We start from the raw sequence: 15,774 nt of genomic DNA, 5'->3' as shown, positions 1-15,774 counted from the left end.
GACACTACCTTGTACTCTATCAGATCATAATGGACTGAAATTAGAAATAAATGACAGAATAAAAAACAGAAACTTCTCCAATACTTGGAGATTAAATAATACACTATTATACGATGAATGGATAACAGAAGATATCAGGAGGGAAATTGAAAAATTCTTAGAAGTAAACGAGAACAAAGACACATCATATCAAAATCTCTGGGACACTATGAAAGCAGTACTTAGAGGAATATTTATTTCATGGGGCGCATTCAACAAAAGAAGTAGTAATCAACAAATAAACGACTTAACACTACAGCTCAAAGCCCTAGAAAAAGAAGAGCAGACCAACACCAAAAGTAGTAGAAGACAGGAAATAGTTAAAATAAGAGCCGAAATCAACGAAATTGAAACAAAAGAAACAATCAGAAAAATTAACAAAATAAATAGTTGGTTCTTTGAAAAAATAAACAAAATTGATAAACCCTTAGCCACACTAACAAAGAGAAAGGGGGAGAAAACTCAAATTACTAAAATTCAGAATGAACAATATCACAACAGACACAAGTGAAATACAAAACATAATTAGAAGCTATTTTGAAAATCTATACTCCAACAAAACAGAAAACCTCGAAGACATCAACAAGTTTCTAGAGACATATGAATTACCTAAATTGAACGAGGAGGACATACAAAACATAAATAAATCAATTTCAAGCAATGAAATAGAAGAGGTCATCAAAAGCCTACCAACAAAGAAAAGTCCGGGACCAGATGAGTTCTCAACCGAGTTCTACAAAACTTTTAAAGAAGAGCTCATTCCACTACTTCTCAAAGTATTCCATAAAATAGAAGAGGAGGGAACCCTCCCAAACTCATTGTATGAAGCCAATATCACCCTGATACCTAAACCAGATAGAGACACATCGAGGAAAGAAAATTTCAGACCAATATCCTTAATGAACATTGATGCAAAAATTCTCAACAAAATTTTAGCAAAATGCATGCAAAAATATATTAAAAAGATAGTGCACCACAATCAAGTGGGTTTTATCCCAGGGATGCAAGTTTGGTTCAACATCCGGAAATCAATAAATGTCATTCACCATATCAACAGACTAAAAGTGAAGAATCACATGATTATTTCAATAGATGCAGAAAAAGCATTCAATAAAATACAGAATCCCTTCATGCTTAAAACACTAGAAAAAATCGGGGTAGTGGGAACATTCCTTAACATTGTAAAGGCCATCTACGCTAAGCCCATGGGCAATATCATTCTAAATGGTGAAAAACTGAAAGCATTCCCCCTAAAAACTGGAACAAGGCAGGGATGCCCTCTTTCACCACTTCTATTCAACATCGTTCTTGAGACTCTAGCAATCAGACAAACCAAAGAAATTAAAGGGATATGAATTGGAAAAGAAGAACTCAATCTATCTCTGTTCGCTGATGACATGATTATATATTTAGAGGAACCTGGAAATTCCACCAGAAAACTCTTAGAACTCATAAGTGAATTCAGTAAAGTAGCAGGTTACAAGATCAATGCTCATAAATCCAATGCATTTTTATACATAAGTGATGAATCTTCAGAAAGAGAAATTAGGAAAACTACCCCATTCACAATAGCATCGAAAAAAATAAAATACTTGGGAATCAATCTCACAAAAGAGGTGAAAGACCTCTACAATGACAACTACAGAACACTAAAGAAAGAAATTAAAGAAAACCTTAGAAGATGGAAAGATCTCCCATGTTCATGGATAGGAAGAATTAATATTGTCAAAATGGCCATACTACCAAAAGTGCTATACAGATTCAATGTAAATCCAATTAAAATCCCAATGATGTACCTTACAGAAATAGAGCAAGCAATTATGAAATTCATCTGGAAGAATAAGAAACCCAGAATAGCTAAAGCAATCCTCAGTAGAAAGAGCGAAGCAGGGGGTATCACAATACCAGATCTTCAACTCTACTACAAAGCAATAGTAACAAAAACGGCATGGTATTGGTACCAAAATAGACAGGTAGATCAATGGTACAGAATAGAGGACACGGACACAAACCCAAATAAATACAATTTTCTCATACTAGAGAAAGGTTCCAAAAATATGCAATGGAGAAAAGATAGCCTCTTCAACAAATGGTGCTTGGAAAACTGGAAAACCATATGCAACACAATGAAATTAAACCCCTATCTCTCACTCTGCACAAAACTCAACTCGCAATGGATCAAGGTCCTCAGAATCAGACCAGAGACCCTGCAAATTATAGAAGAAAAAGTAGATCCAAACCTTCAACTTGTTGGCTTAGGATCAGACTTCCTCAACAGGACTCCCATAGCACAAGAAATAAAAGCAAGAATCAACAACTGGGATAGATTCAAACTAAAAGGCTTTCTCTCAGCAAAGGAAACTATAAGTAATGTGAAGAGAGAGCCTACAGAGTGGGAGAATATCTTTGCCACTCATACTTCAGATAGAGCGCTAATCTCCAGAATCTATAAAGAACTCAAAAAACTCTACACCAAGAATACAAATAACCCAGCCAACAAATGGGCTAAGGAAATGAACAGACACTTCACAGAAGAAGATGTACAAGCAATCAACAGATATATGAAAAAATGTTCAACATCTGTAGTAATAAGAGAAATGCAAATCAAAACTACACTAAGATTTCATCTCACCCCAATTAGAATGGCGATTATCAAGAACACAAGCAACAATAGTTGTTGGAGAGGATGTGGGGAAAAAGGTGCACTCATACATTGGTGGTGGGGTTGCAAATTAGTGCAGCCACTCTGAAAAGCAGTATGGAGATTCCTCAGAAAGCTTGGAATGGAACCACCATTTGACCCAGCTATCCCACTCCTTGGCCTATACCCAAAGGACTTAAATCAGCATACTACAGAGATACAGCCACATCAGTGTTCATAGCTGCTCATTTCACCATAGCCAGATTGTGGAACCAACCTAGATGCCCTTCAGTTGATGATTGGATAAAGAAACTGTGGCATATATATATATACAATGGAATATTACTCTGCCATGATGAATGATAAAATTATGGCATTTGCAGGCAAATGGTTGAAATTGGAGGACATCATGCTAAGTGAGATAAGCCAATCTCAAAAAACTAAAGGATGAATGATCTTGCTGATAAGCGGATGAGGACATATAATGGGGGGTAGGAGGGTTTAGCGTTAGGGTTAGGGTTAGGTTTAGGGTTAAGGATAAGGAGGGTGGTAAGAATGGAGGAAGGAAAGACTGTATAGAGGGAAAATAGGGATTCGAGGGGTAGGGGAAGGGAAAAAAATAACAGAATGAATCAAACAACATTGTCCTATGTAAATTTATGATTTTTAATAAAAAAATGGAAAAAAAAGAAAGCGATTGGAATATACACAATGGAATACTATTCAGCCATAAAGAATAATAATATTATGGCATTTGCAAATAAATAGATGGAATTGGAGAATATTATGCTAAGTGAAATAAGCCAAGCCCAAAAAACCAAAGGTGGAATGTTTTCCTTGTTAAGTGGAGAATGATATATAATGGGGGTGGAGGGTGGGGAATGAGAGAATAATGGGGGAACTTTAGAATATGTAGAAGGAAATGAGAGGGAGGGGGTATAAAAAATGGTGGAATGAGACAGACATCATTACCCTATGTACATGTATGATTACACAAATGGTATGACTCTACATTGTGTACAACCATAGAAATGAAATGATGTACCCCATTTGTGTACAATGAATCGAAATGTAGTCTGTAAAAAATTAAAAGCTAAATAAAAAAATAAATAAAAAATTTTCAGAGATAAAATTATTAAAAATTCAGAGAAGTGGTAGTAAAGAATTAATAAACAAGGAATCATAGTGTCATTGTCTGATCAAACCTTGTGTTAGCATTTAGTTGGGACACAATGACTCAGTCTTATAAAATCTTCATCATCAAGATGCAGTCTGATCGGTTGAACATCAACCAATTGGTCAAGCAACAATTTTAAGAACACTGACAAAATAGAATGCATCCAGGGAGCATAATGACCAGTATGCTGAAGGGAATGGATACTGAGAAGAGAAGACAAAAAAAATCATAGATTATTCTTTTAAAGTATTTATGGAATTTTCATATAGAGACTCTCGGGTTTCATGTATGAAATAATTACTAATAGTTACTGAGTATTAACCTTAATTCAAGTATAGTCCAAAGATTCTATAGCTTCTGATCTTTGTGACAATTCTATAGTTGCATTATCCACAATTTAAATAGGGAACCAAGTCACAAACCCCATTACATAGCTAATAAGTAGAGAAAGTAGAATTAAAACCCAAACACTCTGTGTTCTTGGCCTCCATACCAGTCATGTGGTATCATCACATTTAAGCCTTTTGACTAAATGTGAGGAAGAATAGTGTAGCAATTGGAACTGTTCAAAAGGAGAAAATGCACATAGATCTATGCTATATCTTCAAGTATGATAACCAGTTTTGGTGTTATTTTAGGAGGATTTTTTTTTGTAAGATGATACTTTGAACTAAATGATCTCTAGGAATCTGTATTTAAACTAGCCCCTACCTTTTCACCTTGCAATCCATCTTAAACCTACAGATTTTTTAAATGTGTTATCTATATTTATGTATAAGTCATTAACAGAAATATTGTACTTGGAAGAACCAAGGATAGAATCATTTCTCTATCGTTAAGACCTTCCCCTCAGTTAACATTTCTTATATAGTTACTTAATCAGCTGTGGAACTTTCTAGTTATATAATTACTTACAATTTTCTGTTAACAGGGATGTTATAAGATGCTTTATTAAGTGCTTCACACTGAAGTCAAGATTCATTAAGTTTATCCCATTACCCCTAGCTACCATCGAATTAGCTCTTTTAAAAATGAAATTGGGTTAATTCAATGTGGCATGTTAAGGATCCTATGTCAGCTTCTCGTGATCACCAATTTATTCTCCCAAGTGTTCAAAAGTCATCTAATAATTTGCTTTAAATTTTGGTTGAGGTTTATTTTTATTTAACAAATATATTACTTTGCAAATACCAACTATTTAATCCCATATAAGTATCTCCATTTCACAGATGAAAAAAACTGAGACAGAGAGAGAAGTTAAATAAGTTGTCCAAGGGCATAGATTTAATAAACGGTAGAGCTGGTCCAAATCAGCGGTTTGGCCATTCAATTTGTGCCTCTATGCACCAAGTTATGTTCTTTCACTGCTTTATGGCTTTAGAAATCCCATACGTCTTCTTGTTTTCTCTGTTTTCCTGCTTTTGAGATACAGAATAAAAAGTCTTACGATATGCTCACAACACAGATCATTTCTCCCCACCAGCAAGCAAGCAGTTCCATAACAGATATCAGCTTGGCAATCATCCTCTAGTTCAACTCAGTTCTGACACTATCAACCTGGAAATATAAATAATCATTACTTTGAGACAAGATGAAACATAAGCATATTTTGTTTCATGTTATGAAAGTAAGAAAGTTAAAATTTTTCTCAATGAAGTTATTAAGGAGAATCTCCTATTTAATTTATTTATTATTTTGGTCCCAAGGATTAGACCCAGGGGCATTTAGTCACTGAGCCATATCCTTGGCCCTTTTAAATTTTTCTCTTGAGACAGGGTCTGGCTAAGTTGCTGAGTCTGACTTTGAACTATGATCCTCCTGCCTCCGCCTTTAGTTACTGGAATTATAGGTATGCACAAAATCACCTGGCAGAACCCCCTATTTTGTTAAGAATTCAAGATTAAAATCAATATCAATATAAATTAGAACTGTTACAGAAAAACATTTTTTTGTAATTATGAAAAATCATTATGGTTTCAGTAAAAGTGGTATCCCCCCTTCCCTTTTCTTATGATAAGTACTGTCGCAGACAACCTGGTGGTAGGAAGAAGTTACTTCTAGAACATGGAAAATGGGAGCTCGATACAAGTCAAAGCTGCATACACTCAGCCAGCCTTCTCACTAATGATCTGTCATTGTTGCTTCTAGACAAACCCATTGAACTAGGTCAATGTGGGTAACTCTCTTCCATATTTTGAGCCTTTATCATTTAATTTATATATTTCATCTTACTTAGAAGTACTGTATATACTTTTCTAATTTTTTTTTATTTTTAAATTTTTTTGCAGACTGCATTTTGATTCATTGTACACAAATGGGGTACATCATTTCGTTGCTATACTTCTGTAGTTAAATAATTATTTCAGAACTTTTTAAAATTTAAGCTACTTTCTCTGAAAATTCAAATAACCTACAGAAACACTTTTATGTGTTTTTAATCGATGGTGGGCTATACAAGATTTCAAAGAAATTCATTTTTAACTGTGTTCTGTTTATTCTTAGTCTTTATGTCCTTTTAAGGTTACTCCAAATACTTAGTATATGAGTTTGTACATCAATTGTTCAATTTTCTCTACCTTCATAATTTAGCAAAATCTTATTTTTGTTTAGTTGGGTACTTAACCCAAAGCTAATGAGAAATTTTTGTGAGGGATTAAAAATTCTGCCTCTGTTGCATAGTAATATTGGCAGGTTATTTTCTGTGCCCCAGCTCTATCATTTGTAGAAAAGGAATAATAGTACCCTGCCTATCTACTTAGCACAGGTGGGCATTCAGTGAGAAAGTGTATTTAACAAGGCATCCCCACTCTCACACTTGTGCCTTTCCACAGAATCACATGACTCTGGAACAGGCTTCTGCTACCCTCTGCCAATAGTCTTGCCTCCTTATTTCTGTCTTGATACTTTCACCCTATAAACCCCCAGTCATGTTTCAGCTCATCATTTGGGTTGTGTGGTTTTCAACCAAATCAATGAGAACATCAAGAACAATGCTTATTCATGGCTGCACATTATAATCCCAAGTTGCTTGAACACACACACACATACACATACACATACCCTGCATTTTGAACCAAATAAGAATCTCAAGACTGGAAATCTAGCATCAACATTTCCCCCCTCCTTGTCTTAACCTATTCATATATTTTAATTTTTTATGTTAATTGTAGATTCACTCATGGTTTAAGAAATACTACAGAAACATTCAATGTATCTTTACCACTTTGCCCCATTGGTAACACCTTGAAGGATATTGACATTGATACAATCAGGGTACAGAGTGTTTTGATCACCACAGTGATCCCTAGTGTTACCCATACCCACTTCCCCAGTCACATCTGCACCCGACTCTCCCTCCAAGACCTCTGGCAACCACTAGTCTCTTCTCCATTCCTATATGTGGTCATTTCAAGAGTTATATAAATGGAATCATACACTATATAACCTTTTGGATTGACTTTTTCCACTTGACATAATCCTCTGGAGATACCACAGTTTAACCATTCAACTGTTGAAGAATATCCATTGAATAACCATTCAAATGTTGAAGAATGGACAAGTTTTTGTTCATTACAAGTAAAGCTTCCATGTACATTCACATACAGGTTTCTCAGTGAACACAAGTTTACCTTTCTGGATGATAAAGTTCCAAGAGTACAATTCCTTGGTTATATGGTAGTTTCATGTTTAGTTTTATAAAAACTGCCAAAGTGTTTTTCCAGAGTTGTACTATTTTATAATCTCACTGGCAATGAATGAATGATTCAGTTTTTCTGCCTGCACATTAGTATTTGTTATTGTCACTATTTTTTTATTTCAGTCATTCTTTCAAATATATAGAGATACTGTATTTCCCTATTGGCTACTGATATTGAATCTTTTCACGTGGTTATTTGCCATTTTCAGAACCTCTTCTGAAATGACTCTTTCACGTCTTAATCTCTTTTTTAATGGAATTTTTTTCTTACTGTGGTTTGAGATATTTCAGATACTAGTCTTTGTCAAATGTGTGGGTTGCAGACATTTTTGTCTAGTCTAAAGCTTGTCTTTTCATGCTGTTAATGGGATCATTCCCAAGGCAAAGATGTTAATTTTGGTGAAGTACAATTTCTCCCTTTTCCTCTTAAGGACATGCTTTTGTGTCAAGTCTAATAATTCTTTTACTCAAAGGCCCATATGCTAAAGGCTTGGTCATCAGCCCGTGGCACTATTCAGAGGCAGTATAACCTTTAGAAGGTGGAACCCAGTGGAAGGAAGTTAGGTCTCATTGGGGTATGCCCTTGAAGAAGCGATGGAGAAACCAGAATCTTTCTTTTTGCTTCCTGGACAGTTTTCTTCTGCCCCATGCTTCCACTGTCATGATGTACTGTGTAGCCACAGGCCCAAAGGAACATGAACAAGCACACATGGACTGAAATTTCTGAAACTGTGAGACAAAATAAACCTTTCCACCATATAAGCTTTTTATTTCATGTATTTATCACAGTGACAGAAAGCTAACATATTCCTGAAGATTATTTTGCTATGATTTTTCTGCAAGTTTTATAGCTTTAGGTTGAGGTATGCCTCCCTGCCCCCACCCTCCAGCAATTGCTCCAATACCACATGTGGAAAAGCTGTCTTTTCTCCATTGAATTGGTGTTGTGCTTCTGCCATAAGTCTGTGAGTCTACTTCTGAATCTCTGTTGTTATCAATAGCACACTGTCTTGATGACTATAGCTGTGTATTAGGCTTTGTATCAGGAAGTGATTCCCTTCAGTTTATTCAATGTGAAGACTGTTTTAGCTATCCTTAGGTTTGTGCCTTTTCTTATAAATTTTAAAATATGCTTATGTCTACACAAAGCTTGTGATTTTCACAGGAACTGTATTAAAGTTGTAGCTCCATTTAGGGAAAATTTATGTCTTTATTTTATGATGAGTCTTCTGATCCATGAATATTATGATTTTCCACTTAGGTCTTTGATTTTCTTTCATCCTGTATGCAGTTCCTAGCATAGAGGTACTATTTGTGTGTATACTTCAGCATTGCATTTCTAATTTTGCATTCTATGTGAAATGTAATTGCCTTCTGTGTTGACCTTGTATCTTAGTCCCTTCCCCTCCCGGACCTTTTCTTTTTGGAGTGGGGACTGAACACAGGGGGACTTTAACACTAAGCTATGTCCCCAGGTCCTTTTTATTTTTTATAGCAAGACAGGATCTTGCTAAGTTGCTGAGGTTGGTCTCAAATTGCAATTCTCCAGCCTCAGCCTCCTGTGTCCTCCTGTGGGATTACAGGTATGCGTCACCATGCCTTGCTATTGTAGTCCTTCTTGAACCTGACATTGGTATTTTATAAACTTCTGGAAATTATAACATGCAAACACAATTGAGAATCACTGTTCTTGAGAAATAATAATGATGAGGTTTAGTGTCCTTAAAATTTTGTGGTTTCTACTTTCAGAACCACTGTTATGATTTGAATCTGGAATGTCTGCACAAAAGCTCATTTGTTGAAAGCAAGATTCCCAATGCCACAAGGTTCAGAAGTATAACTTTTAGGTAAGGATTAGGGCTTTGACCTCATAGCTGACATGACTACTGGGAGGTGGGAACTAGTTGGAGAAAGTTGGTCACTGAGGGCACACTCTTTTTTTTTTTTTTTCTTTTTTTTTATTGTAAACAAATGGGATACATGTTGTTTCTCTGTTTGTACGTGGAGTAAAGGCATACCATTTGTGTAATCATAAATTTACATAGGGTAATATTGTTTGATTCAATCTGTTATTTTTTTCCCTTCCCCCCACCCCTCCCACCCCTCTTTTCCCTCTATACAGTGAGGGCACACTCTTGAAGGATTTACCATTTCCCTGGTCTTCTCCTTGTTTCATAGCTGCTATGAGCTGAGAAGTTTTCCTCTGCCACATCCTTCTGCCATGGTGTTCTGCCTCACTGCAGGCCCAGAGCAATGGAGTCAGTTGACCATGAGAGACCTCTGAAACTGCATGCCAAAATTAAACTTTTGTTCTCTAACTTTTTCTTGTCAGGTATTTTGGTCAGGTATGAACAGCTGACTTACATAAGCATGCAGCACTCCTGTGCGTCTGCATTGTTCTTTCTTACAAAATCCATAGTAGTCATAAATGATCCATTCTCTCTAGCCTGTTTGTCTTACCCTCCACTTTGATCCCTTTTTCCTATTCTCCAAGGATCTTGCTTTCCTTACTACCACCTAATGTCAAGAACAACAGAAACTTTCTATTCCCTCTGCCCGAGTTTTCAGTACCTTTTTCTATGTCTGCACCCACACATTTCAATGTTAAGAGTGAGAGATATCCTTATTACTATTATGGACAATTTCTCATTACAGATCTATAATTTCCATGTCTGTCCCTACTGTCTAGTTATATCCTTCATATGAACATGTGGGCATATTTTCTTCATGTATTTTCTATACTATTCTGTATGTTTGTATTGAACTAGTTGCAATAATATATATTTTATATTTTATCCACTTTGGATTATTAGCATTACTTTATTAAAGGTTGTTTTAAAATATTATTTATTTTTCTGATGGTACTGGGAATCAAACCAGGGCCTCACACATGCAAGTGTTCTGCCACTGAGCCAAACCCCTAACACATTTTAATGACCACATAGTAGACTTTCCATGATTTTCATAAAAATACTGTTTCCTTTTCTAAACTTAGCATTGGATTAACTATGCTTGTATATAAATATTTCCAGATTTTGGAATGCCTTCAGATAAATTTCCCAGGAGTAGAATCACTAGATTTAGGGTATGAATATTTTTAATATTCTTGGAATATTTATAAATCAAGCAAAGTAGGGTACAGTGCAAGTTGTTACAGCCGTGTTTTCCAAAAATGAGGCAATTTAGCAATATTAATCAATTAAATCATGCCTCATAGTCCAGCAATTCTACCTTCCAGGAATACTGGCACAAATGCAGAGTTGTGAGCTGGGATGCTTGATGCAGCTGATAAGAAGAAAATGAAAATAACCAAAATGTGAGCCAGTGAGATTTAATTGTGGTATGTTCATTATCTGAATACAGTGCTACTAAAAAGAATGATATAGAAGATCTATATCCAGTGATAGTAGCATTGATATAACATAATCTAGTAAATGAAAAAAATCAGAATAAGAAAAGTGGTCAAAATATATAATATGTTAATATAGGAAAATTTTAGATCAAGGAGATTTGGCAGAAAATATTTGTGAAGGTAGTATAGCAAGATTTGGAACAAACTGGCATTTGGGTGAGTGGGTAAAGAGTATACCACTTAGAGTTTTGTAAAATTTAATTAGATATAACAGTAAAAATAAAGAACAAATCATTGAAATAAGTGAACCAACATAGCAGATATGCTTGAACATTTAAATATGTAAAAAATTTGGATAAAAATGAAGTGAAACACCATTAGAAAATAAACACAACACTGTATTTTGTGTCTGGGTATTGTATATACACACTGAAGTACATATACAATGTTTACAAAAAAAATTTTGGGGATGAAAAAGTGAATATTTACATGTACAAATATACCTATGAAGAATTAAATAAATAACTACCTTTAAAATTTAATACAAATGTGATTCTTCTGCATTCCTCATGTAACACAGTTGAAGAAGAAACATAATTATCTCCATTAGCACTTCAAATTCAACAAGGTGATATCCTGGAAGCACACAGACAAAAAGACAGATGCATTGTAAAAGATGGTAATGAATGAGAAACATGTCCACATCTCAAGGTAGATCATGTTACTGTTATCCCAGGATGACATGGCAATACCTGGACCAACCTGACAACATGTAAACTAGGAGGATCCCTTCTGAGTAGTAATAGGTAGCACCTTCTTTTTGGAATACTTGTTAAATTAGAGTTTAAACAGGTAATTTGGTCAAAGTAGATATTCCTAGAGCCATTATAGAAGAACAAACAATACAGATAATATTAATATCAATATGGAATAAGTGATATTTGCCTTTCTCTTTCAAATTCTTATAATTAGGAGAGTTTGTATCTATGTTTACTAGGGGAAGATGATAAGATAAAATTACTTTTCCAATGTATGACTGCTGGATGGGGAACAAGTGAACTACAAAGTATATTCCCCACCTCTGCCAATATTAGACTCTAAACAAATATGTGATATCTGAGAGAATACTGTTTATTGATTTTCAGTTTTAGTAGGAATGATAGTAGAAAAAGTATAATAATGAGTCTAAAGGAGACTGCTTGGCTTTTAGGTCATTATATTCACTAATACAAGTTCGATGGTACTTATAAAATATTATATTAGGAAATATATAATTTTATTACCTAATATTTATATATCTTATTTATATGTAATTACTTCCCAGCTCCACTGTAAACATACACAGTTGTTTTCCTAACAGTGTAGATGCTACCACTGTGAAGATCCATACTGGAAGGTATGAGCTTGTTACCAGAGAGATGAAGCATTTTTCTGAAATCATGAGATTGTGTAAATGGGTGGGAAGATTATGTGAAAATACCTAGCCCATATAAAGATCAAAGCATGACTCTGGTTTTGCTTCCACTGAGTTGACAAGTTACAAATAAACTGTAATTGCAATTTCAATTGTCAGCCTTCAGACAGTACTTAAACATGAAGTCTGTTCGGTAAAAGTCAAGTCAGAAGAATGAGAGCACCATGAAACCACTAGAACAAAGTATGGACACACACACACACACACACACACACACACACACACACACACACACACACATATGAATTACTGGGGATTTAACCCACGGGTCCTTTGCCATTGAGGTACAACTCCTGCCCCTTTTATTTTTAGTTTTAAGAGAGGGGCTCACTAAGTTACTTAAGGCCTTGCTAAATTGCTGAGGCTGGCCTCCATCTTGCAATCCTCCTGCCTCAACCTCTGGAATTGTTGGGGCTATAGGCATGTGCACAACTGGACTTAATATTTAAAAATGAAGTGTACTGTTTGTTTCATTTGTTTATACCTGATTTGGGTATAAAGTTGGTCTTTTCCTTCTATAAAGCAGTGTTATTTTTCTATTTTAAGACTGTTGCAAAGATAGAATAACCCTCATAAAATATTTTGGGGTTTTTGTGGTATAAGCCAAAGTGGAATAAAATTAGTTCTTTACAAATAGCCTAACAATATCAGAGAAGTGCTCAGAGAAGAATGGGTGGGATTTACCTCTTCAACAGGTTTTTTTTTTTTTTTTTCCTCATCCTTTAATAGCATTTTCCTAGACTGGTATATAAGATGGCTGAATAGAGGCACCTGGCACTCACCTGATACTCCACAAAGGATCACCTGAGCAGTAGATATACAGATGCATTTTGAGGTAGGTGATTGTGGGAGAACACTGGAAATTAACAGAAAAATGAATCCTTCTAAGTTTCAGAGACCTGGGACAATAACATAGTAAAAGAAACAAAACACCCTGATATCTGTTGGCCCAGCTCCTTTGCTGGAAGAAGGGAGGTCTCCTCTCTGCAGGGTGAGGGTGAAAGCAAAACCCAGCAAATGCTATTAGCACAAATGCTGGCAATCCTAGCTCTTGGAAAGTTTCAAGACCCTCACAGGCTTGCAGCCTAATGAGTAACCTGAAATCTGCACAGTAACCTTCCTTTGGAAAATGACTTCACATTATCTTCTTGTGACTCCCCAGGGTGCTATAGTCAGAAGTCATCTTGAGAAAGAACCTACTTGTCTGAATTTGAATTACTTTGTGGTTCAGAAACCCCTGGATATTTCATCTCTGGGAATATTCCCCAGGACATTTCATTACAGTGGCTCAGCAAACCAAACCTGGCCCAGTTGAGTGTGTGACGCAAATCTGCTGATGCCCCGAAATTTAGGTGATGGCTGTTATGACATAGAGGGCATTGCCCTCTGAGAATTGCATGTGGATTCATGCCAGTGCCAGGACTGAAGGCAGTTACCCAGAGGTTTCCACCACCCAGCCCTGCATACTAACAGGTAGGGAAAGAACCTCAGAAGTTTCCACTACTGCTTCACAAACAGGAGCTTGTTGCATGCTGCCAGGGAGACTTGAGTCACCAGGTTCTCTGGCTGTCATCCTGTCCCCAGAACACATCCGCTAAGAAGGTCTACAGAGAACTTTTGCCCAGTACTGGCTCCCTTCCCTTCTCAATCACTCACCAAGCACTTCACCTGAAGGAGTTGGGGGAAGAAAACCCCTGACTATCACCCAACCCAGAGTCCACATAGCCAAGGGAGGCCTAGAGGAATTTAGTCTGGCTCTAGCCATGACCCATTACTGCTTCTTCCCTGCTGGGCACTACAGATGAAAGAACTGGGGAGAAAAGCCCTGGCTTCTGTGCCATCCCCAGGCATGCCAAGACTTGGGGGATAAAGTCACTCCTGGGTAGCCACACCCAGAAAGTAGCAGAGGAACACCATTACTCCTGCTGTCACCACACCTACATAGTTCCCACCACCAGCTGACTTTGCACATTACCTGATCAAGCAGTGCTACCAGGGTTTGACTTATTAGAGAGGGGGTGCTGTGATTCCTGCCACCAACTCTCCCAGGGAAACACATACCGGACGCATCAAAATACCTCTTTTAACATACTACAGAGCCATCGTCACCAGAACAGCATTATATTGGTATAAAAGCAGAATAGAGAACCAACCCAGGAATGTTTCGAGTATCTACAGCCAACTAATTCTCAACAAAGGACACCAACAAAATACTTTTAAGGAAGGACACCCTCTTCAACAAATGGTGCTAGGAAACGTAGATATTCTCAAACATAAGATTCAAACTTGACCCTATCTCTCATCTTGTACGAAAATCAACTCAAAATGGACACAGACCTTAACTTAAGACCTAAGACCATGAGAGTACTAGAGGAAATCATAGAGGAAGCATTTCAAGATTTTGGTACAGGCAATGGTTTTCTGGATAGTAGCACAAAGCATAGGAAACAAAAGCAAAAGCTGACAAATGGATGAAAAAGCTTCTGTACTGCAAAAGAAACAACAGATTAAAGAAATAATGTATAGCATAGAAAAAATACCTGCCAGCTGCAATTCATGTAGCAGAGGGTAATATATAGAATGAATTTTTGAAAACAACTAAAAAAAAAACAAGAAATTTAATTAAAATATGGGCAAATGATCTGAATAGACACTTCTCAAAAGAAGAAATACAAATAGCCAACAAATTTATGAGAAGATGCTAGTATCTTTAACTGTTAGGGAAACACAAATCAAACTACAGTAAGATACCATTTCAACCTGGTTAGAATGATTATTACAAAATCTAAAAATAACAAATGCTGCTATGTAGAGCAAAAGGAACTCTTACACACTGTTGGTGGGTATGTAAGTTAGAAAACCCAACATGGAAAACAGTATGGAACTTCTCCAAACAAAAAACAAAACTATCCTAGGATCCAGCTATCCCACTCCTGAGTATATACCCAAAGGAAATGCAGCCAGCATACAAATGAGCCACACACGTACTGCACACCCATGTGCACCAAAGCACTACTCACAAAAGCTAAGACAAAGAATCAGTCTAGGTGCCCATCAACAGAAGAATGGAGAAAGAAATGTGGTATAAATACACAGTGTAGTATTATCTTGTCACAAACAAGAATGAAGTCCTGCCATCTGGAGCAAAATAGATAGAAATAGAGGACAGTAGGTGAAATAAGCCTGACACAGGAAGACAAGTATCTCATGTTCTCTCATATGTGAAAATGAAAGAAAAAAGTTGTCCTCAAAGTAGAATAGTGGTTACTATGGTCTGGGAAAGTTAGGGGGGGTGGGACTTGGATGTGATCAATACACACTGTATACAAATACCACACTGAATCACATTAACATGTACAGTTTGATTTGTATCAATCAAGTATTTGCCTAGATC

At 36.3% G+C, this 15,774-nt stretch overlaps 1 long non-coding RNA gene across 2 annotated transcripts in view; it reads right to left on the bottom strand.

Annotated features, from left to right (window-relative positions):
• Window positions 1-4,574: 4,574 nt before the first annotated feature.
• The window catches only part of LOC306660853, a 34,800-nt gene continuing 23,600 nt past the window's right edge, over window positions 4,575-15,774 (bottom strand). For both annotated transcript variants that reach the window (XR_013763761.1, XR_013763762.1), the window contains 2 exons: window positions 11,436-11,542; window positions 4,575-5,414 (listed from right to left, as the gene is read on the bottom strand). This is a non-coding gene — a long non-coding RNA (uncharacterized lncRNA). The remainder of the gene's footprint in view (window positions 5,415-11,435; window positions 11,543-15,774) is intronic.

The sequence above is a fragment of the Sciurus vulgaris genome (genome assembly GCF_902686455.1).
Source record: "Sciurus vulgaris genome assembly, chromosome: 5".
Taxonomy (NCBI): domain Eukaryota; kingdom Metazoa; phylum Chordata; class Mammalia; order Rodentia; family Sciuridae; genus Sciurus; species Sciurus vulgaris.
Note: the sequence above shows the minus strand (reverse complement) of the source record. Positions and strands in the feature narration are given on the sequence as shown.